Genomic DNA, 22,662 nt, shown 5'->3' with positions numbered 1-22,662 from the left:
CCTTTCCAATTTGTATCCCCTGGATCTCCTTTTGTTGTCTTATTGTTCTAGCTGGAACTTCAAGTACAATGTTGAAGAGATATGGAGAGAGATGACAGCCTTGTCTTTTTCCTTATTTTAGAGGAATTGCATTGAGTTTCTCTGTACTTAGTTTGATGTTAGCTGTTGGTTTACTGTATATTGTTTTTATTATGTTCAGGTATGTTCCTGTTATCCCTGATCTCTCCAGGACTTTTATCATGAAGAGATGTTGGATTTCGTCAAAGGCTTTTTCTGCATCAAGTGAGAAAAACTTCTTTTGCAGTTTTTTTATATGGTGAATTTCATTGATAGATTTTCGTATGTTGACTCATCCCTGCATCCCTGGGATGAAGTCTACTTGATCTTGGTGAATGATTTTTCTGATGTGTTTTTGGATTTGATTTGCTACTATTTTATTAAGTATTTTTGCATCAATGTTCATGAGGGAGATTGGCGTGTAATTCTCTTTCTTAGTTGTGTCTTTGTGTGTCTTGTGTATCAAGATAACTGTGGCTTTGTAAAAAGAGTTTGGCAACGAACCTCCTGCTTCTATTGTGTGGAACACTTTGAGGATTATTGGAATTAGATCTTCTTTAAATTTCTGGTAGAATTCTGCATTGAAACCATCTGGGCCTGGGCATTTTTTGGTTGGGAGACTTTTGATGACTGCTTCTGTTTCATTAGGAGTTATAGGTCTGTTTAGTTTATCTGTACTTGATTTAATTTTAGTAAGTGATATCTATCCAGAAAATTGTTCATTACCTTTAAATTTTCGAATTTTGTGGAGTACAGGTTTTCAAAGTATGACCTAAAGTTTCTCTGGCTTTCCTCAGTGTCAGTTGTAATGTCCCCCTTTTCATTCCTGATTTTGTTGATTTGCATGCTCTCTCTGCCTTTTAGTTAGTTTGCATAGAGATTTGTCTATCTTGTTGATTTTCTCAAAGAACCAACTGTTTGTTACATTGATTCTATGTATTGTTTTCTTTTTTTGACTTTATTGATTTCAGCCCTCAATTTGATTATTTTCTCCAGTCTACTCCTCCTGGGTGAGTTTGCTTCTTTTTGTTATAGAGTTTTCATTTGTCTGTTAATTTAGTGTGACTATTCCTCACTCTCTTTATATGTGCACTTAGTTCTATAAACTTTCCTTTTAGTACTATCTTCAAAGTGTCCCATAAATTTGGGTATGTTGTGTCTTCATTTTCATTGAATTTTAGAAGTCTTTAATTTATTTCTTTAATTCTTCCTTGACCCAGAAGTAGTGCAATTGACTGTTGTTCAATTTCCATGAGTTTGTGGGATTTTTTGCAATTTGTGTTGTTGTTGAATTCTAACTTTATAGCATGGTGGTCTGGTAAGATACAGGGAGTTATTCCATTTTTTTGTACCTGTTGAGGTTTGCTATGTTGCCAAGCATGTGGTAGATTTTAGAGAAGGTTCCATGTGGCACTGAGAAGAAGGTATATTCTTTTGTGTTTGGGTGGAATGTTCTATAGATGTCTGTTAAACTCAATTGGGTCATAACTTCTGTTAGTTCCTTTGTTTCTTTGTTGAGTTTCTCTCTGGTAGTCCTGTCTAGTGGTGAGAGTGGGGTGTTGTCTCCCACTATAACTGTGTGAGGTCTTATTTGTGATTTGAGTTTTAGTAATGATTCTTTTATGAAAGTGGATGCCTCTGTATTTGGGGTATAGATGTTCAGAATTGAGGCTTCATCCTGAAGGATTTTTCCTGTGACGAATATGAAATGACCTTCTTCATCTCTTTTGATTGGTTTTAGTTTGAAGTCTAATTTGTTAAATATTAGGATAGCTACACCAGCTTGTTTCTTGGATTCATTTGATTGGATAATCTTATCCCAACCATTTACTCTGAGGTAATGTCTGTCTTTGAAGTTGAAGTGTTTTTCTTGTATGCAGCAGAAGGATGTATTCTGACTATGCATCCATTTTGTTAGCCTGTGTCTTTTTAAGGCAAATTAAGACCATTAATATTGAGGGAGATTAAGGACCATTGAGTGATAATTCTTGTTTGTTTTTGATTTGTTGTTTGTGGTGTTATTGTTTGTGGATTTACCCTCTTTTTCTTTTGTCTTTTGGTAAAGTTGGATTATCTGTTGTGTATGTTTTTGTGAGTGTAGTTACCTTCCTCAGATTGATGTTTCCCTTTCAGTACTTTCTGTATGGCTGTATTTGTGGATATGTATTGCTCAAATCTGTTTTTTTTCATGGAATATCTTGTTTCCTCCATCTATAGTGATTGAAAGCTTTTCTGGGTATAGTAGTCTGGGCTGGCGTCCATCGTCTCTTAGTGTTAGAAGACTATCTATCCAGGACCTTCTGGCTTTCAGAGTTTCCATGGAGAAGTCAGGTGTGATTCTGATAGCTTTGCCTTGGTATCTTACTTGGCCTTTTTCCTTAGCTGCTGCTAATATTCTTTCTTTATTCTGTATGTTTGGGGATTTTACCATTATGTGGTGAAGGGACTTCCTTTTGTGGTCCACTCTATCTGGTGCTCTATATGCTTCTTGTACTTTCACTGGCATGTCTTTCTTTAGGTTGGGGAAGTTTTCTTCTATGATTTTGTTGAATATGTTTTCTGCACCTTTGAGCTGGGTTTCTTCACCTTCTTCAATACCTATTATTCTTAGATTTGATCTTTTCACAGTGTCCCATATTTCCTTTTCCTTGATATTTTGTGTTCGGGATTTGTTTTACTTAACATTTTCTTTGGTCAGTGAATCTATTTCTCTTAGTGAATCTTCAACACCTGAAATTCTCTCTTCTAACTCCTGCATTCTGTTGGTTATGCTTGCATCTGTACTTCCTGATTGTTTACTCACATTTTCTAATTTCAACATTCCTTCAGACTGTGTTTTTCTGTCTCTATTTCAGCTTTCAAACCTCGCACTGTTTGAATTGTTTCTTGTTATTTTTGGTTTGTATTTTCTTCCATTTCTTTAAAATATTTTCTCATTTCTTCTTTTTGGGTGTTATCATCAACATGAAGTTGTTTTTAAGGTCGTTCTCTTCTGCTTCATCTGTGTTGGGATGTTCAGGTCTTGCTGGTGTAGAGTCCCTAGATTCTGGTGGCATCATATTTTTTTCTGTCATTGAATGTGTTCCTATATTGCTGTCTTCCCATCCATTCTTTCAGAGGGTACAGGTGGGGTCTTTTCCTTTCCTGGTGAGTACGAGTCCAAGGTTCTCTTTTGGTGGGTACAAGCAGGTCCAATTCAGTGATGGGTCTCACAGTGAGTGCAGATGTCTCTCGTGCACTCCCTCTCCCAGTGGGTGGGAGCTCTGCCCTCTGCACTCTGCCCTCTGCACTCTGACTTCTGCTCTCTGCCCTCTGCCCTCCATGAGAGCAGGAATAGGTGGGCTCTCTCAGCAGGCTTTTGGTTGCTCCTTCCTCAGGGGCGAGTTGAGCTTGCTGCAGTTCCCAGTCCAGGAGATCCCAGAGAGCGAAAAGTTAGGTTTTAAGAGTATCTTCGTATCAGTTTTTGTAAGTTGCATTTTCCCCAGATTTATTGTCAGGAAAGTATTAATAATATATAGGCTCTTTAGTGCTAATTTCTTCTTCTTGTCTTTTGATGACTTATAATTTTTATCAACCAATCTTGCTAAATTATATCAACTTTGTGAATTTTTCAGGAAAATGTCATTTGTTTGGCTTTACCATATTTTTTTCTTTCATCCCTGCTTTATTTCAGTTTTAGCTGACATTTATTCCCTAGATTTCTACAAGACAGAAGCTTGAGTGAAATATATATATATATATTTTTTAGTGATGTCACTGGCTCTTTTATTTTCAATCTTTAGAATTTATTTATTGAAACTATCTTGCTGTGTAATGCTGGCTGGTGTGGAACTTGTTATTTAAACCAGGTTGGCCTCAAATTTACAGAGATATTCCTGATTCTGCCTTTTGAGTATTGGGTTTAAAGTCATGTGCAACCACTCCTTAGTTAAAATTTTTTGAGATTTTATGTGTTTTGCTTACATGTATATCTGTGTACTGTATGTGTTTAGCACCTTTAGAAGCCTGAAGAGGGTGTGAGATTCCCTGGAACTGGAGTAACATGGGTTGTTAATGACTTTCTGGGTTCTGAGAACTGAACCTGCACTCTCTGATAGAACAGGCAGTGCTTGTAACTGCTTAACCATCCTTCCATCTGCTTTTTAATTAAAAATTCATACATGTAAAGTAATGAAATATGATCATATCTACCTTACATTTTCTCCCTCCAATTTTACCTACCCACCAACATGTCCTCTCCCAACTTTGTCTTTTCAAAACATTATTTCCTCTTTTCAAGATGATCTCTTTTTCTTTAATTGTATATAAATAAAACTGATACATATATGCATATTCCTAGATATCAGTCAGTTACTCATATGTTTTCAGGGCTGATCACTTAGAATTGGGTAACAAATTCAAAATTCTCAATAAAATAGTTGTAAACCCAACAGACAGACATCAGAAAGATTATTCACAATGATCAAGTTGGCTTTATCTCTGAGATGCAGGGATGGTTCAACATACACAAGTCAATAAATATGATATGTGACATAAATGGTCATGCTTATAAAAATCACATCGTCCCAATAGATGAAGAAAAATCCTTTGAAAAAAATCCAGCATGACTTTATGATAAAGTTCATGAGAGAGTAGGACTAGGACAAACATACTTCCACATAATGAAAGCTATATCTGGGAGGACAGAAGCCAGAATCATTTCAAGTAAAGAAAAACTTGCAACAACTCCACCAAAATCAGGAATGAGACAGGGATTTCCATTACTACTTCTTTCCAGTGATGTGTTTGAAGCACTAGCTGGACCAATAAGGCAAGAGAAGGAAATTAAAGGGATACAAACAGGGAAAGAAATTAAGCTATTCCTATTTACAGATGTCATGATATTATGCATAAAAGGTCCTAAAATTGTATCAGAAAATTAGAAATTATGAATTCAGCAACATGTGTGGAAATCAGTAGCTTTTCTACACCACCAACAAACCTACTGAGAGGGAGACCATGGAAACCCTCTCATTCATAATAGCCTCAATGAAAATAATTTGTAATAAGCTTAACCAAATGAGGTGAAAGATTCTACAATGAAAACCTTAAACCCGAAGAAAAACAAATATGTTAGAAAATGGAAAGACATCTCATTAATATTGTGAAAATGACCATTCTACCAAAATCCATTTACAGATTCAGCACAATCCCAATTAAAATCCCCATGTCAGTCTTCATAGAAATAGAAACAAACTGTCCTAAAATTCATATGGAATCTTCAAAGAGCCAAAATGATCCTGGGCAAAAAGAACAGTGGTAGATGGATCACCATTCCATATCAAGATTAATCATGAAGCATAGTAATAAAAATAGTATGATACTAGCATAGAACCAGAAAGCACTTAGTCTAAGATCAGGAGTGAGTTGATATGTATAACATCCCTGTCATGTACAGACACAGCCTTTCACAGAAGGACTCTCTCCTGGACTAATCATTGCCCAATAGCCCTGCTCTTAACAGTCACTTTGCAACAGCAGTACTCCTCACTCCCTGTCTCTTACATTCTTTCCACCTGCATCCCTAGTGTGAAACCAGTTTGATCATGGTATATATAATCTCTTCAATGTGCTGTTGAACTAGACTTGCAAGTAATTTGAATTCCTTCTCATCTGTAGTTATCAGGAACATTTTGGTTCTTTTTCCTGTTTTGAACTTACGAGGTTTTGATAGATGATGCTGACTTTGTGGAGTGAAGCTTACAAGCATCCAATTTTTATTTGGTAGAGGAATTTCAGATCTTGTTATTCTTTAAATATCTGATATAATTCAGCAGTCTGTCCATCTAGTCCTTGGATTTTTTAAAAGATAAACTTTATCACTGCCTTCAGTCTCACTGCTCACTATCTGTTTTGCTACTTGGCTTGATTTCAGTAGATCATCTATGTCTAAATTTTTTTTCATTTCTTCTAGGTTTTTCAATTTATTTGAGTATGGTTTCTTCATAGTCCCTAATGATTTCTGTATTTCAGTGGTATCTGTTATAAATCCCCCCTTTCTTCTCTGATTTTATTAATTTTGATCCTTCACACTCTTTTTACTAGAACCTTGATGTTTTTACTTTTAAAGAACCAGCTTTGTCTTGATATCTTCAGTGACCTGTTCACCATTCCAAAACGCATCATTTATTGCAGAGTGTTTTGACTTACTACTGATTGCTAATTTTATTCTGTATGATACAAGGAATTATTTATATTTTTATGTTGTTAAGACTTGCTTTATGACACAAAGTTGTAATTATTTTAGAGAGAGTGCCATGGGATGTTGATAAGAATCTATAACAGTTGGAGGATCCTGTAGAGATATCAGATGTGGAGTTGGTGTCATTTTTGATCACTCGCCACCTTATTTTTTGAGGTAGGGTCTCTTACTAAACACTCAGCTGTCCTGAAAACTCCCAGAATCACCCTGTTTCTGTACCTACAGTTCTGGGCTTAGAGATGTACACTATGCTTAGTTTTCAGTAGGTGCTAAAGTCCTTATGCCTTTGAAGCAAGCTCTATACCCATTGAGTTATATCCTCACTCTCTTTATTTTTGTCTGATTTGTTAATGAGAGTAGATATCGATATCATCCACCATTGCTATATTTGAATCTGTCCATTTATATCCAATAGTGTTTGTTCTACAAAATTGAACACATCAACATTCAGTGTATGCTTATAATTGTTATGTTTTCTTGATGTATTAATAGTTCCACTTACTGATGAGTGGTGACCATATTTAGTCCTTCTGATGAATTCTGGCTCACAATCTGCTTTGTCAGATCACAGTGCTGCTACTCTTACTTGCTTTTAGATTCCATTTATTGGAATGCTGTTTTCTAGCCGTTCACTTTCATTCTGTTTCTGTGTTTTGCCTATAAAATACATTTATTGTAGACAAAAATAGTTGTATCTTATTTTAAATTTATTTGTATAGTCTGAATCTTAACTGGAGAGTTAAGACTGATCATATTTAATGTTGGTAAGTAACAGTAACTTTTCCTTTGATCTCAGAAATTTGGTAGTTTACTGAGTTAATAATTTTATTCTTTCCATTTATTTATCTTCCTCCTTATGTGATGTATTCTGTCTCAAGATCTCATGGTTGTGTATATCTTCCTTCCTCTTCTCTGTCTATGATTTCTTTGGTAATGTTGTGCAGTCCAGGCTTAGAGTCATGGATTACTTTAGTTTATGTCTATTGTGGAAGGAAGTTCTTTAATATTAAATGATAATTTTGATAGAGTAGCCTTTGTAGATAGGTACTTTATTTCATGGTTTGAAATACTACAGCCCTTGTTTTTTGTTCTTTAGTGTTCCTTCTGACAGATCTGTTGTTATTCTCATTCGTTTGCATATTCTTAAGAAACTTGGCACTTCTGTTTTAAGCTTTTAATATCATCTCTATGTTCTGTACTCTTGACACTTAGGTATCATAACACATGGAAAACTTCTGTTCTGAGCCTGCCTGTTTTCCTGGTGTACTTGAATGTCCATTTGATTACCTAGAACTGGAAAATGTTCTGCTCTGGTTTCATCGAGTTAGTTTTTAGCACTTACTCCCTATTATATGACCATTTCTAACATTACATATTTGTGTGTTTGGTCTCTTAATTTCTACTGAATGTATGAAACTCTTAGCCTTATCCTGATTCCTTATTTCTGTTTTTGTCCTATGTCTGTTGAATTTCTTTTTTTTTATTTTTTTGGTTTTTCGAGACAGGGTTTCTCTGTATTGTTTTGGAGGCTGTCCTGGAACTCGCTCTGTGGACCAGGCTGGCCTCGAACTCACAGAGATCCACCTGCCTCTGCCTCCTGAGTGCTGGGATTAAAGGCATGCACCACCAACACCCGGCGTCTGTTGAATTTCTTATGCAAGTTGTTGAGTAGCTCATCCAACAGGTTGCTATTCTCAAGGACACCCCAAGAAAACTCACAGAATGGACTAACCTAGACTCACAGAGACTGAACCCACAAACAAGGAGCCTGCATGTTACCTTTGTGTACTTGTTTTTCTTGTGGGACTCCTAACATTGGGATCAGGGGCTGTCTCTGATTCTTGCTGGCTGTTGGGAGCCTATTCCTCATACTGGGTTGCCTTGTCCAGACTTAATAGGAGGGTAGGTGCCCAGTCTTATTGAAACTTGATATTCCGTGTTTGGTTAATATCCATGGAAGGCCTGAAGTTTTCTGAATAGAAATGGAGGAGGAGTGGTTTGGGGGGGGTGAGGGGGATGTTAGAGGGGAGGTTGGAATAGGGAATGGGTGGAGAGGAGGGAGGGCATAGTGCAGTCAGGATAGAAACAACAACAATAACAACAGCAAATTATAATAATAAATCATTAAAAGTAATTTGAATTTTCTGGAATAGCTTCAATATTTTGACATATTTCAAAGTGTTTTCTTTAAAAGACTTTCACATTATATTTTGCGGATATCTCCTGTGGCACAATACATTATTCATTTAAATAAAATGCAGCTTAAGGGGGGAAGCCTAGGTATGCTAGTAAGCTATGTTGAATATGGGAAGTGATCTTATTGAAAACATTTTTTTTCTTATTTATGGACACCTGGCCTTAGCTTGGCTTGTTTCTTTTTTTTTTAATGTAAGCTTCCCAGGTCCCTCTCCCTCCCCTCCTCCCCTTCCCCCACTAACCCCCTATTCCATCCCCTTTGTGTTCCCCAGGGAGGGCGAGGCATTCCATGGGGGTCTTCAAAGTCTGTCATATGATTTGGAGCAGGGCCTATACCCTCCCCAGTGTGTCTAGGCTGAGAAAGTATCCCTCTATGTGGAATGGACTCCAAAAGTCCATTCGTACACTTGGGATAAATACACTTGGGATAAATCCACTACCAGAGGCCACATAGACTAACCAGACATCCATACTGACATCCTCATTTAGGATGTCTGGAACAGTTCTATACTGATTTCTCCATTATCGGTCTGGGATCCATGAGCAACCACTTGTTCAGATCAGCTGTTTCTGTGGGTTTCTCCAGCCTGGTCTTGATCCCGTTACTCATCCCTACTTCCTCACTGCAAACTGGATTCAGAGTTCAATTCAGTGTTTAGCTTTGGGTGTTTGCTTTTGCTTCCATCAGCTACTGAATGAAGGCTCTAGGATGGCATATAAGGTAGTCATCAATCTCATTATCAGAGAAGGGCATTTAAGGTAGTCTCCTAACTATTGCTTAGATTGTTAGTTGGGGTCAACCTTGTAAATTTCTGAACATTTCCCTAATGCCAGATTTCTCTTTAAACCTATAATGGCTCCCTCTATTATGGTATCTTTTTTCTTGCTCTCCTCTATTCTTCCCCTGACTCAGTCTTCCTGCTGTCTCTGTCTTCCTCTCTCCTGCTGTTCACCCTTTCTCTTTCTTCTAACTCCTTCTCTCCTGTCTCTATGCTCCCGATTAGCTCTGGAGATCTTGTCCCTTTCTTCTTTTGGGGGTGTGCAGGGGAACATGTATGCCTGTCTCTCTTAGGGCTCTCCTTGTTTCCTAGTTTCTCTGGTGGTGTGGATTGTAGGCTGGTATTCCTTTGCTCTATGTCTAAAACCAATATATGAGTGAGTACATACCATTTTTGTCTTTTTGTGACTCGGTTACCTCACTCAGTTTGATTTCTTCTAGTTCAATCCATTTGCCTGCAAATTCAAGATTCCATTGTTTTATTCATCTGAGTAGTACTCCATTGTGTAAATGTACCACATTTTCTCCATGCATTCTTCAGAAGAGGGACATCTAGGTTTGCTTCCAAGTTCTGGCAAGTACAAATAATGCTGCTATTAACATAGTTGAACAGATGTTCTTGTTATATGAATGTGCATCTTTTGGATATATGCCTAAGAGTGGAATTGCTGGATCTTGTGGTAGACTGATTCCCATTTTCCTGAGGAATCTCCATACTGATTTCCAAAGTGGTTGTATAACTTTGAACTCCCACCAGCAGTGGAGGAGTGTTCCCCTTTCTCCACATCCTCTCCCGCATACACTGTCATTGGTGTTTTTGATTTTAGCCATTCTGACAGGCATAAGATGGTATCTCAGAATTGTTCTGATTTGCATTTCCCTGGTGGCTTAGGATGTTGAGCACTTGCTTGTATGACTCTCAGCCATTTTAGATTCCTATATTGATAATTCTCTATTTAGTTCTGTACCCCACTTTTTAATTGGATTATTTGGTGTTTTAGTGACTAGCTTCTTGAATATTTTGTATATCTTGGAAATCAGCCCTCTGTCAGATATGGGGTTGATGAATGTCGTCGGGCTGTTGTTTTGTTTTGTTGACCGTGTCCTTTGCTTTATAAAAGCTTTTCAATTTAAGGAGGTTCCATTTATTAATTGTCAATCTCAGTGTCTGTGCTACTGGTGTTATGTTCAGGAAGCAGTCTCCTGTACCAAGTTGTTTGAGGATACCACTTACTTTCTCTTCTAAGAGGTTCAGTGTGGCTGAATTTATGTTGAGGTCTTTGATTCATTTGAACTTAAGTTTTGTGCATGGCAATAGATATGGATCTAGCTACAGTATTCTACGTGCCAGCATAAAGTTATGGGAGCTTTCTTTTTTCTCATGGTATAATTTTAGCTTCTTTGTTAAAAATGAGATACTTGTAGGAGTGTGGGTTAATATCAGGGTGTTCAATTGGATTCCATTAGTCTCCCTGTCTATTTTTGTGCCAATACCAATCTGTTTTCAGTACTATAGCTCTATAATAGAGCTTGAAGTCAGGCATGGTAATGCCTCCAGACATTCCTTTATTGTACAAGGTTGATTTGGCTATCCTGGGTCTTTTGTTTTTCCATATAAAGCTGAGAATTGTTCTTTCAAGGTCTGTGAAGAATTGTGCTGGGATTTTGATGGGAATTGCATTGAATCTATAGATTGCTTTTGGCAAGATTGTCATTTTTACTACATTGATCCTACCTATCCAAGAGCATGGGAGGTCTTTCTATTTTCTGGTATCTTCTTTAAATTCCTTTTTTAAAGGCTCAAAATTCTTGCGATGCAAGTCTTTCACTTGTTTGGTTAGCATTACCCCAAGGTATTTTATGTTGTTTGTGGCAATTGTAAAGGATGATTTTTCTCTGATTTCTTTCTCAATCCTTTTATCTTCTTTGTAAAGTAGGCCTACAGATTTTTTTTGAGTTGATCTTGCATCCTGCCTCTTTGCTGAAAGTATTTATCAGCTGTAGTAATTCCCTCATAGAGTTTTTTGGGTCACTGCCATATCATCTGCAAATAGTGAAAGTTTGACCTCTTCCTTTCCAAATTGTATCCCTTTGATCTCCTTTTGTTGTCCTATTGCTCAAGCTAGAACTTCAAGTACAATATTGAAAAGGTATGGAGAGAGGGTAAAATCTTGTCTTATTCCTGGTTTTACAACAATTGTGTTGTTTCTCTCTATTTAGTTTAATGTTGGTTGTTGGTTTGCTGTGTATTGCCTTTATTAAGTTTAAGTATGTTTCTGTAATCTCAGATCTCTCCAAGACCTTTATCATGAAAGTGTTTTGATTTTTCTCAAAGGCTTTTTCATCATCTAGTGAGATGATTATGTGATTTTTTTCTCTGTTTGTTTATATGGTGGATTACATGTTGAACCATACCTGCATCCCTGGAATGAAACCTACTTCATCATGATGGATGATTTTTCTCATGTGTTCTTAGATTTGATTTGCCAGTATTTTATTGAGTAATTTTGCATCAGTATTCGTGTGGGATATTTGTGTGAAGTTCCCTTTCTTAGTTATGTCTTTGTGTGGCTTGGCTATCAAGGTTATTGAAGCAATGACCCTTCTAGTTCTGTTGCATAGAATACTTTGGGGAGAATTGGTGTTAGTGTCTGTTGAATTTCTGGTAGAATTCTGCGCTAAGGCCATCTGGACCTGGGCTTTTTTTTTGGTTTGGAGACTTTTGATGACTCCTTCTATTTCCACAGGGGTTATAGGTCTACTTAAATTGCTTATCTGTTCTTGATTTAATTTTGGCAAGTGATATCTGTGCAGAAAATGGTTCACTTCCTTTAAATTTTCGAATTTTGTGGAGTACAGGTTTTCAAAGTATGACCTGATGATTCTCTGAATTTCCTCAGAGTCCGTTGTTATGTCCCCCTTTTCATTTCTGATTTTGTTAATTTGCATGTTCACACTCTGCTGTTTGGTAAGTTTGGACAAAGGTTTGTCTATCTTGTTGATTTTCTCAAAGAACCAACTCTTTGTTGCATTGATTCTTTGTATTGTTTTTCTAGTTTCTACTTTATTGATTTTAGCCCTCAATTTGATTATTTCCTGGCGTCTACTCCTCCTGGGGGAGTTCGCTTCTTTGTGTTCTAGAGCTTTCAGATGTGCTGTTAATTCTCTAGTGTAACTATTCTCCAGTTTCTTCATGTGGGCACTTAGTGCTATGAACTTCCCCCGTAGCACTGCTTTCAAAGTGTCCCATAGGTTTGGGTATGTTTGTCTTCATTCTCATTGAATTCTAGGAAGTCTTTAATTTCTTCTTTGACCCAGGAATGGTGCAGTTGTGCATTATTCAATTACCATGAGTTTGTAGGTTTTCTGCAATTTGTGTTGTTGTTGAATTCTTTTTTTTATTAATATTTTTTTATTTTCCATTTTAAATTTAGATAAGAAACAAGGTTGCTTCACAAGTCAGTACGAGGTCCCTCTCCCTTTCCCTCCCCTCCTCCCGTGCCTTCCCCCCCATCCCTCCCCCGTTATCCCCTCATTCCCCCAGGGAGGGTGAGGCCCTCCATGGGGGTGTCCATAGTCTGTCATTTCATATAGGGCAGGGCCTAGACCCTTCCCCAAGAGTTCAGGATGAGAGTGCACCTCACATTTTTCTATGGGAGTCCAGAGACCGTGTGTATACTTGGGATGGGTACTGATCTGCTGTCCAAGGCTCAATAGATTACCTAGGCCTCCTCACTGACACCCAGATTCAGGGGGTCTTGATCAGTCCCATGCTGGATTCCCAGGCTTATGCCTGGGATTCAAGAGTTAACCTTTGTCTGGTCAGCTGTTTCTGGGGGTTCAACCAGCCCAGTCTTAATCCCTTTGATCATCAGTCCTCCCTCTCTGATACTGGCTTTCTTGAGTTCAGCTCAGTACTTAACCAGCCAGTAAATGAAGTTTCTGTTTCCCAGACTCTCTGGCAATAGGATTGTAGGCTGGCACTCCCCAGATCTATGTCTAAAATCCATATATGAGAGAGTACATGCCATGTTTCTCTTTTTGTGACTGGGTTACCTCACTCAGGATGGTTTCTTCTAGTGTCATCCATTTGCCTGCGAATCTCATGATTCCATTATTTTTTTCTGCTGAATAGTACTCCATTGTGTAGATGTACCACATTTTCTCTATCCATTCTTCGGGTGAGGGACATCTAGGTTGCTTCCAAGTTCTGGCTATTACAAATAAAGCTGCTATGAACATAGTGGAACAGACATCTTTGTTATATGAATGGGCATCTTTTGGATATATGCCTAAGAGTGCAGTTGCTGGGTCTTGTGGTAGGTTTATTCCCATTTTTCTGAGGAATCTCCATACTGCTTTCCAAAGTGGCTGAACCAGTTGGCACTCCCACCAGCAATGGAGGAGTGTCCCCCTTTCACCACATCCTCCCCAGCATAAATTGTCATTGGTGTTTTTGATTTTAGCCATTCTGACAGGAGTGAGATGGTATCTCAGAGTTGCTTTGATTTGCATTTCCCGGATGGCTAAGGATGTTGAGCACTTTCTCAAGTGCCTCTCAGCCATTTTAGACTCCTCTATTGAAAACTCTCTATTTAGTTCTGCAGCCCACTTCTTAATTGGGTCCTTTGATGTTTTGGAGACTTGCTTCTTGAGTTCTTTGTAAATTTTGGAGATCAACCCTCTGTCAGATGTGGGATTAGTGAATATTTTTTCCCATTCTGTGGGCTGCCTTTTTGTCTTGCTGACTGTGTCCTTTGCCTTACAGAAGCTTCTCAGTTTCAGTAGGTCCCATTTATTAATTGTTGATCTCACTGTCTGTGCTACTGGTGTTATGTTCAGGAAGCTGTCTCCTGTACCAATTCGTTCAAGGGTACCACCCACTTTCTCTTCTAAGAGGTTCAGTGTGGCTGGATTTATGTTGAGGTCTTTGATCCATTTGGACTTAAGTTTTGTGCATGGCGATAAACATGGATCGATCCGCATTTTTCTACATGCCAGTCTCCAATTATGCCAGCACCATTTGTTGAAGATGCTTTCTTTATTCCATTGTATATTTTTAGCTTCTTTGTCAAAGATCAGATGTTCGTACGTGTGTGGGTTAATACCCGGATTTTCAATTCGATTCCATTGGTCTGCCTGTCTATTTTTGTGCCAATACCAAGCTGTTTTCAGGACTATAGCTCTATAATAGAGCTTGAGGTCAGGGATAGTGATGCCTCCGGACGTTGCCTTGTTGAACAGGGTTGTTTTGGCTATCCTGGGTCTTTTGTTTTTCCATACAAAATTGATTATTGTTCTTTCAAGGTCTGTGAAGAATTGTGCTGGGATTTTAATGGGGATAGCATTGAATCTGTAGATTGCTTTTGGCAGGATTGCCATTTTTACTACATTGATCCTACCTATCCAAGAGCATGGGAGATCTTTCCATTTTCTGAGGGCTTCTTTAATTTCTTTCTTTAAAGATTCAAAGTTCTTACGATACAGGTCTTTCACTTGTTTGGTTAGCGTTACCCCAAGGTATTTTATGTTGTTTGTGGCAATTGTAAAGGGTGATGTTTCTCTGATTTCTCTTTCAGCCCTTTTATCATCTGTATATAGTAGGGCTACTGACTTTCTTGAGTTGATCTTGTAACCTGCCACTTTGCTGAAGGTGTTAATCAGCTGTAAGAGTTCCCTGGTAGAGTTCTTTGGGTCATTGATGTAAACTATCATATCGTCTGCAAACAGTGAAAGTTTGACTTCTTCCTTCCCAATTTGTATCCCCTTGATCCCCCTTTGTTGTCGTATGGCTATAGCTAGAACTTCAAGTGCCATGTTAAAAAGGTATGGAGAGAGTGGACAGCCTTGTTTTGTTCCTGATTTTAGAGGAATTGCGTTGAGTTTCTGTCCATTTAGTTTGATGTTGGCTGTTGGTTTACTGTATATGGCTTTTATTATGTTTAAGTATGTCCCTGTTATCCCAGATCTCTCCAAGACCTTTATCATGAAGGGGTGTTGGATTTTGTCAAAGGCTTTTTCAGCATCTAGTGAGATGATCATGTGATTTTTGTTTTTCAGCTTGTTTATATGGTGGATTACGTTGATGGATTTTCGTATGTTGAACCATCCCTGCATCCCTGGGATGAAACCTACTTGATCGTGGTGAATGATTGTTTTGATGTGTTCTTGGATCCGATTTGACAGTATTTTATTGAGTATTTTTGCATCAATGTTCATGAGGGATATTGGTCTGAAGTTCTCTTTCTTGGTGATATCTTTGTGTGGCTTGGGGATCAAGGTTATTGAAGCCTCATAGAAAGAGTTTGGCAAAGACCCTTCTGCTTCTATTGTGTGGAACACTTTGAGAAGAATTGGTATAAGCTGTTCTTTGAATTTGTGGTAGAATTCTGCACTGAGGCCTTCTGGACCTGGACTTTTTTTGGTTGGGAGACTTTTGATGACAGCTTCTATTTCCATAGGGGTTATAGGTCTATTTAAATTGCTTATCTGTTCTTGATTTAGTTTTGGCAAATGATAGCTGTCCAGGAAGTCATCCATTTCCTTTAAATTTTCGAATTTTGTGGAGTACAGGTTTTCAAAGTATGACCTAATGATTCTCTGGATTTCCTCAGAGTCTGTTGTTATGTCCCCCTTTTCATTTCTGATTTTGTTAATTTGCGTGTTCACTCTCTGCTGTTTGGTAAGTTTGGACAAAGGTTTGTCTATCTTGTTGATTTTCTCAAAGAACCAACTCTTTGTTGCATTGATTCTTTGTATTGTTTTCCTGGTTTCTACTTTGTTGATTTCAGCCCTCAATTTGATTATTTCCTGGCGTCTACTCCTCCTGGGGGAGTTTGCTTCTTTGTGTTCTAGAGCTTTTAGCTGTGATGTTAATTCTCTGGTATAACTGTTTTCCTGTTTCTTCATGTGAGCACTTAGTGCTATGAACTTCCCCGTAGCACTGCTTTCAAAGTGTCCCATAGGTTTGGGTATGTTGTGTCTTCATTCTCATTGAATTCGAGGAAGTCTTTAATTTCTTTTTTTATTTCCTCTTTGACCCAGGGATGGTGCAGTTGAGCATTATTCAATTTCCATGAGTTTGTAGGTTTTCTGCAATTTGTGTTGTTGTTGAATTCTAATTTTAAGGCATGGTGGTCTGAAAAGATGCATGGAGTTATTCCAATTTTTTTGTAGCTGCTGAGGTTTGATATGTTGCCAAGTATGTGGTCGATTTTTGAGAAGGTTCCATGTGGTGGTGAGAAGAAGGTATATTCTTTTTTATGTGGATGAAATGTTCTATAGATATCTGTTAATCCCAGTTGGGTCATTACTTCTATTAGACCCTTTGCTTCTTTGTTGAGTTTCTGTCTGGTATTCTTGTCTAGTGGTGAGAGTGGTGTGTTGAAATCTCCCACTATAACTGTGTGGGGCTTTAGATGAGAAATAAGTTCTAATAATGTTTCTTTAATGAATGTGGATGCCTTTGTATTGGGGGCATAGATGTTCAGGATAGACACTTCATCTTGGTGGGTTTCACCTGTGATGAGTATGTAATGACCTCCTTCATCTCTTTTGATTGATTTTATTTTAAAGTCTAGTTTGTTAGATATTAGGATTGCTACCCCTGCTTGTTTCTTGGGTCCATTTGATTGAAAAATTTTTTCCCAACCTTTAACTCTCAAGTAATGTCTGTCTTTGAGGGTGAGGTGTGTTTCTTGTATGCAGCAGAAGGAAGGGTTCTGTCTTCGAATCCATTCTGCTAGTCTGTGTCTCTTCATGGGTGAGTTAAGGCCGTTAATATTGAGGGATATTAATGACCATTGATTGCTCATCCTTCTTCGATTTGCGATGGTTGTTGTTGGTGGAATTATGGGTGGAATTTCACCCCTTTGTTCTTTTGGCTGTTGGTAGAGAGGGATTCTCTAATGCTTATGTTTTTCTGGTTGTAGTTAGCTTCCTTGGGTTGGAGTTTTCCTTCCAAAATTTTCTGTAGGGCTGGGTTAGTGGACACATATTGGTTGAATCTAGTTTTGTCATGGAATATCTTGTTTTCTCCATCTATAGTGATTGAGAGCTTTGCCGGGTATAGTAGTCTGGGCTGGCATCCATGGTCTCTTAGTGTAGGTAGAATATCTATCCAGGACCTTCTGGCTTTCAGAGTTTCCATGGAGAAATCAGGTGTAATTCTGATAGGTCTGCCTTTATATGTTACTTGACCTTTTTCCTTAGCTGCTCTTAATATTCTTTCTTTATTCTGTATGTTCGGGGTCTTGATTATTATGTGGCGAGGGATTTTTTTGTGGTCCACTCTATTTGGTGTTCTGTAGGCTTCTTGTACCTTCATTGGCATGTCTTTCTTAAGGTTGGGAAAGTTTTCTTCTATGATTTTGTTGAATATGCCTTCTGCCCCTTTGAGGTGGATTTCTTCTCCTTCTTCTATACCTATTATTCTTAGGTTTAGTCTTTTCATGGTGTCCCATAATTCCTGGATGTTTTGTGTTAAGGATTTGTTGGATTTAAGGTTTTCTTTGGTTGATAAATCCATTTCTCCTAATGTATCTTCAACACTTGAGATTCTCTCTTCCATCTCTTCTATTCTGTTGGTAATGCTTGTATTGGTAGTGCCTGACTGTTTGTCCAGCTTTTCTATTTTCTGCCTTTCTTCAGATTGTGTTCTTTTTAGTGTCTCTATTTCAGTTTTCAACCCTTGCAGCGTTTGCATTGCTTCTTGCAATTTTCTGTTTATCTGTTCGCCCATTTGTTGCCTTTTATGAATTTTTTGGTTTGTTCTTTCTTCCATTTCTTGCATTTTTTGGTTTGCTTTTTGTTCCATTTCTTGGATTTTGTGCTTTGTTTCTTCTTCCATTTCCTGCCTTTTTTGGTTTGTTTCTTCCTCCATTTTTTTCATTTTTTGCTTTGTTTTTTCTACCATTTCTTGCATTTTTTTGCTTTGTTTCTTCTTCCATTTCCTGCCTTATTTGGTATGTTTCTTCTTCTAATTCTTGCATTTTTTGCTTTGCTTTTTCTTCCATTTCTTGCATTTTTTGCTTCATTTCTTCTTCCATTTCGTGCCTTTTTTGGTTTGTTTTTTCTTCCAATTCTTGCCTTTTTTGGTTTGTTTTTTCTTCCATTTCTTGCATTTTTTGGTTTGTTTTTTCTTCCATTTCTTTGAGGGATTTTCCAATATCCTCTTTTAGGGCCTCTATCATTTTCATGAAAGTGCTTTTAAGGTCGTTCTCTTCTGCTTCCTTCGCGTTGGAATATTGGGGTCTTGCTGGTGTGGAGTCTCTAGAATCTGGCGGTGTCATATTTGTTTTTCTGTTGCTGACTGTGTTTTTGTATTGTCTCTTTCCCATCTCTTCTTCTAGTGGGTGCAGAAAGAGCCCCTTCCTGGTCTGGGGACCAGAGTTCCCTTTTGGTGGGTGCTAGTAAGTCCAGTAATCTGGTGGTTCTTCTATACCTTGTCCAAATGCTGGTCCGTGGGTAGAGAAGAAGAACAGGAATCTGGGGCGCTTAGCCTCCTACCTGGTCCCCTGGACCCTATGCTGGGTCCTGTTGTACCTGATCCAGAACAGCTACTCCCCTGGTCTCCCTGGCTCCTGTAGTTTCCTGGTCTCTTTGGTGGGAGAGAAGATCTGGAGTCTGGGGTGCTTGGCTCCCGCCGGGATTGGGAGCTCTGTGCAGTTCCCAGGCAATCTGCAGGCTCTGGAACACAGGCCGGGAAGCTGGCCTGTTTACCTGATGATGCCAGAGGGACAGCTACTTCCCTGTACTCCCAGCCTTCTCTAGTTTCCTGGACTCGTTGGTGGGAGAGAAGATCTGGAGTCTGGGGTGCTTGGCTCCCACCGGGATTGGGAGCTCTGTGCAGTTCCCAGGCGATCTGCAGGCTCTGGAACACAGGCCGGGAAGCTGGCCTGTTTACCTGATGCTCCCGCCGGGATTGGGAGCTCTGTGCAGTTCCCAGGCGATCTGCAGGCTCTGGAACACAGGCCGGGAAGCTGGCCTGTTTACCTGATGATGCCAGAGGGACCTGTTGTTGAATTCTAATATTAAAGCATGGTGGTCTGATAAGATGCATGGAGTTATTCCAATTTTTTGAAGCTGCTGAGGTTTCATATGTTGCCAAGTATGTGGTCGATTTTTGAGAAGGTTCCATGTGGTGGTGAGAAGAAGGTATATTCTTTTTTATGTGGATGAAATGTTCTATAGATGTCTGTTAATCCCAGTTGGGTCATTACTTCTATTAGACCCTTTGCTTCTTTGTTGAGTTACTGTCTGGTATTCCTGTCTAGTGGTGAGAGTGGTGTGTTGAAATCTCCCACTATAACTGTGTGTGGCTTTATATATGATTTTTAGTAATGTTTCTTTTACGAATGTGGATGCCTTTGGATTTGAGGCATAGATGTTGAGGATAGACACTTCATCTTGGGGGATTTCACCTGTAATGAGTATGTAATGACCTCCTTCATCTCTTTTGATTGATTTTATTTTAAAGTCTAATTTGTTAGATATTAGGATTGCTACCCCTGCTTGTTTCTTCGGTCCATTTGATTGGAAAATTTTTTCTCAACCTTTAACTCTGAGGTAATGTCTGTCTTTGAGGGTGAGGTGTGTTTCTTGTATGCAGCAGAAGGATGGGTTCTGTCTTCGAATCCATTCTGCTAGCCTGTGTCATTTTATGAGTGAGTTAAGGCCATTGACGTTGAGGGACATTAATGACCATTGATTTCTCATTCTTCTTTGATTTGGAATGGTTGTTGTTGGTGGAGCTATGTGTGGAATTTCACCCCTTTGTTCTTTTGGCTGTTGGTAGAGAGGGATTCTCTAATGCCTATGTTTTTCTGGTTGTAGTTAACTCCTTGGGTTGGATTTTTCCTTCTAAAACTTTCTGTAGGGCTTGGTTAGTGGATACGTATTGCTTGAATCTAGTTTTGTCATGGAATATCTTGTTTTCTCCATCTATAGTGATTGAGAGCTTTGCCGGGTATAGTAGTCTGGGCTGGCATCCATGGTCTCCTAGTGTTGGTAGAATATATATCCAGGACCTTCTGGCTTTCAGAGTTTCTGTGGAGAAGTCGGTGTAATTCTGATAGGTTTGCCTTTATATGTTACTTGGCCTTTTTCCTTAGCTGCTCTTAATATTATTTCTTTATTCTGTATATTTGGGGTCTTGATTATTATGTGGCAAGGGGACTTTTTTTGTGGTCCACTCTATTTGGTGTTCTGTAAGCCTCTTGTACCTTCATTGGCATGTCCTTCTTAAGGTTGGGAAAGTTTTCTTCTATGATTTTGTTGAATATGTTTTCTGCCCCTTTGAGGTGGTTTTCTTCTCCTTCTTCTATACCTATTATTCTTAGGTTTGGTCCTTTCATGGTGTCCCATATTTCCTGGATGTTTTGTGTTAAGGATCTGTTGGACTTAAGATTTTCTTTGGTTGATAAATGCATTTCTCCTAGTGTATCTTCAACACCTGAGATTCTCTCTTCCATCTCTTGTCTTCTGTTGGTAATGCTTGTATCAGTAGTACCTGACCATTTGTTCAGGTTTTCTATTTCCAGCCTTTCTTCAGATTGTGTTTTTTTTATTGTCCCTATTTCAGTTTTCAACCCTTGCACTGTTTGCATTGTTTCTTGCAATTTTTGGTTTCTCTTTCATCCATTTTTGCATTTTATGAATCTTTTGGTTTGTTCTTTCTTCCATTTCTTGCATTTTTTGGTTTGCTTTTTCTTCCATTTCTTGCATTTTTTGGTTTGCTTTTTCTTCCAGTTCTTGTATTTTTTGGTTTGTTTTTTCATCCATTTCTTTGAGGGATTTTCATATATCCTCTTTTAGGGCCTCTATCATTTTCATAAAGGTGGTTTTAAGGTCATTCTCTTCTGCTTCATTTGCTTTGGAATGTTGGAGTCTTGCTGGTGTGGAGTCTCTAGACTCCAGTGGTGTCATATTGGTTTGTCTTTTGCTGAGTCTGATTTTATATTGTCTCCTTCCCATCCCTTCTTTCAGTGGGTGCAGAAGGAGTCTCTTTTTCTGGTGGGTAAGGGACCAAAGTTCCATTCCAGTGGGTGCAAGTAGGTCCAATACTCTGATATTTCTCTTCTTGCCATGGATTGAGGTGATCCTAATACTGGGGTCTTGGCAGTCTCAGGGTGGGCTGAATCCTGTAGGGATGGGCACAGTAGTAAGCAGTTCCCAGGCCTCAGATGGCTCTGAGCAGGGTACTGGAAGGGAGGCCTGAGATAAACTCATACTTACCTAGTCCTGTGGGCTGAGAAAGGGACTAGGATGCTGGCAGTCTCTGGACCCCATTGGGATGGGATCTGAAGTGTGCAGTCCCTAGGTCTCAGGAAGTTCCACACAGGGCACCTGAAGGTGGCCTGGAAATCGAAAACATCTTTCTGTGCTTTTGTACATTTTTTTTATTTGAATGCAAAGTCATACTGCTATTTAAGACATTTCCTTTGTGTCTCATAAAGGCATTCGATGATATCACAGGACACTCTTTCCTCAGGTTTGCAACAGCTGTGAAAATGTTCAACATCCTGAATCAGCTCTTGATTTTCAGTAGTGACTGCCTAAATCCTTCAGTCTTATGTACTATAACAAAAGGAAAGCACATGACTCCTATACTGAATGAGTTGGGAGTACATTTTGCAGTTTTTGGTAAGTAATACTTTTTATTATTTGAAGTTTATAAAGCAATTTACATAAAACTAGATTATTTGATTCTAAATAATAACAAATAATCCTATTCATCAGCTTATAGGTACTCAGAAGCAAGTATCAGGATTGTACAGTGAATTTGAAAATTTGTACTTAATTAAAATTTGACTTCATGTAGAGAGATTGTTAATTATGTCTATGTAAAAATAAGACTTGTCACTAGTGGAATGAAGACCCTGGCTTTGAAGTTAACTAGACCTGGGTCTGAATTGCAGTTCTCCACACTGCTATTGAGTAATGAAAAAGAAGTGACTGCTAGGCTCTGTGGTTTACTCTGTAATCCCAACACTCAGGATGCTGAGGCAGAAGGATTACTATGCCTTTGAGGCAAGCTGAGGCTACATAGTTGAGTTCCTACCCATTCTGGGTTATGGAGTGAGTCCTTACCTCACTACCATAACAGCTCCCCCAAAGACCTCAAACGAAAAACAACATTGCAATAATATTAACAAAATAAAGTGACTGATCTCTCGGTTCTTTTTAGATATAAAATTGGAAAAATAATGTTATACCATCACGGAACATCTGTGAAGGCGAGAGAAGATAGGAACCATGCACATGTGGCCCACAGTCCGTATTTTAGCTATTTGATTCTTAAGATGAACCAATCCTAGGTATCTTAGAGTTTCTGTGAAGAGACACCATGACCCTGGCAACTCTTAGAAAGGAAAACACTTAATTGAGGTGG

The 22,662-nt window shown here is 38.6% G+C and overlaps 1 pseudogene; it reads left to right on the top strand.

The window, feature by feature from the left end:
• LOC101829132 overlaps window positions 1-22,662 on the top strand; it is a 57,120-nt pseudogene that overhangs the window by 13,578 nt on the left and 20,880 nt on the right.

Source organism: Mesocricetus auratus, unplaced genomic scaffold (genome assembly GCF_017639785.1).
Source record: "Mesocricetus auratus isolate SY011 unplaced genomic scaffold, BCM_Maur_2.0 Super-Scaffold_100020, whole genome shotgun sequence".
Classification (NCBI taxonomy): Eukaryota; Metazoa; Chordata; class Mammalia; order Rodentia; family Cricetidae; genus Mesocricetus; species Mesocricetus auratus.
This window is presented reverse-complemented; position numbering and strand designations above follow the sequence as displayed.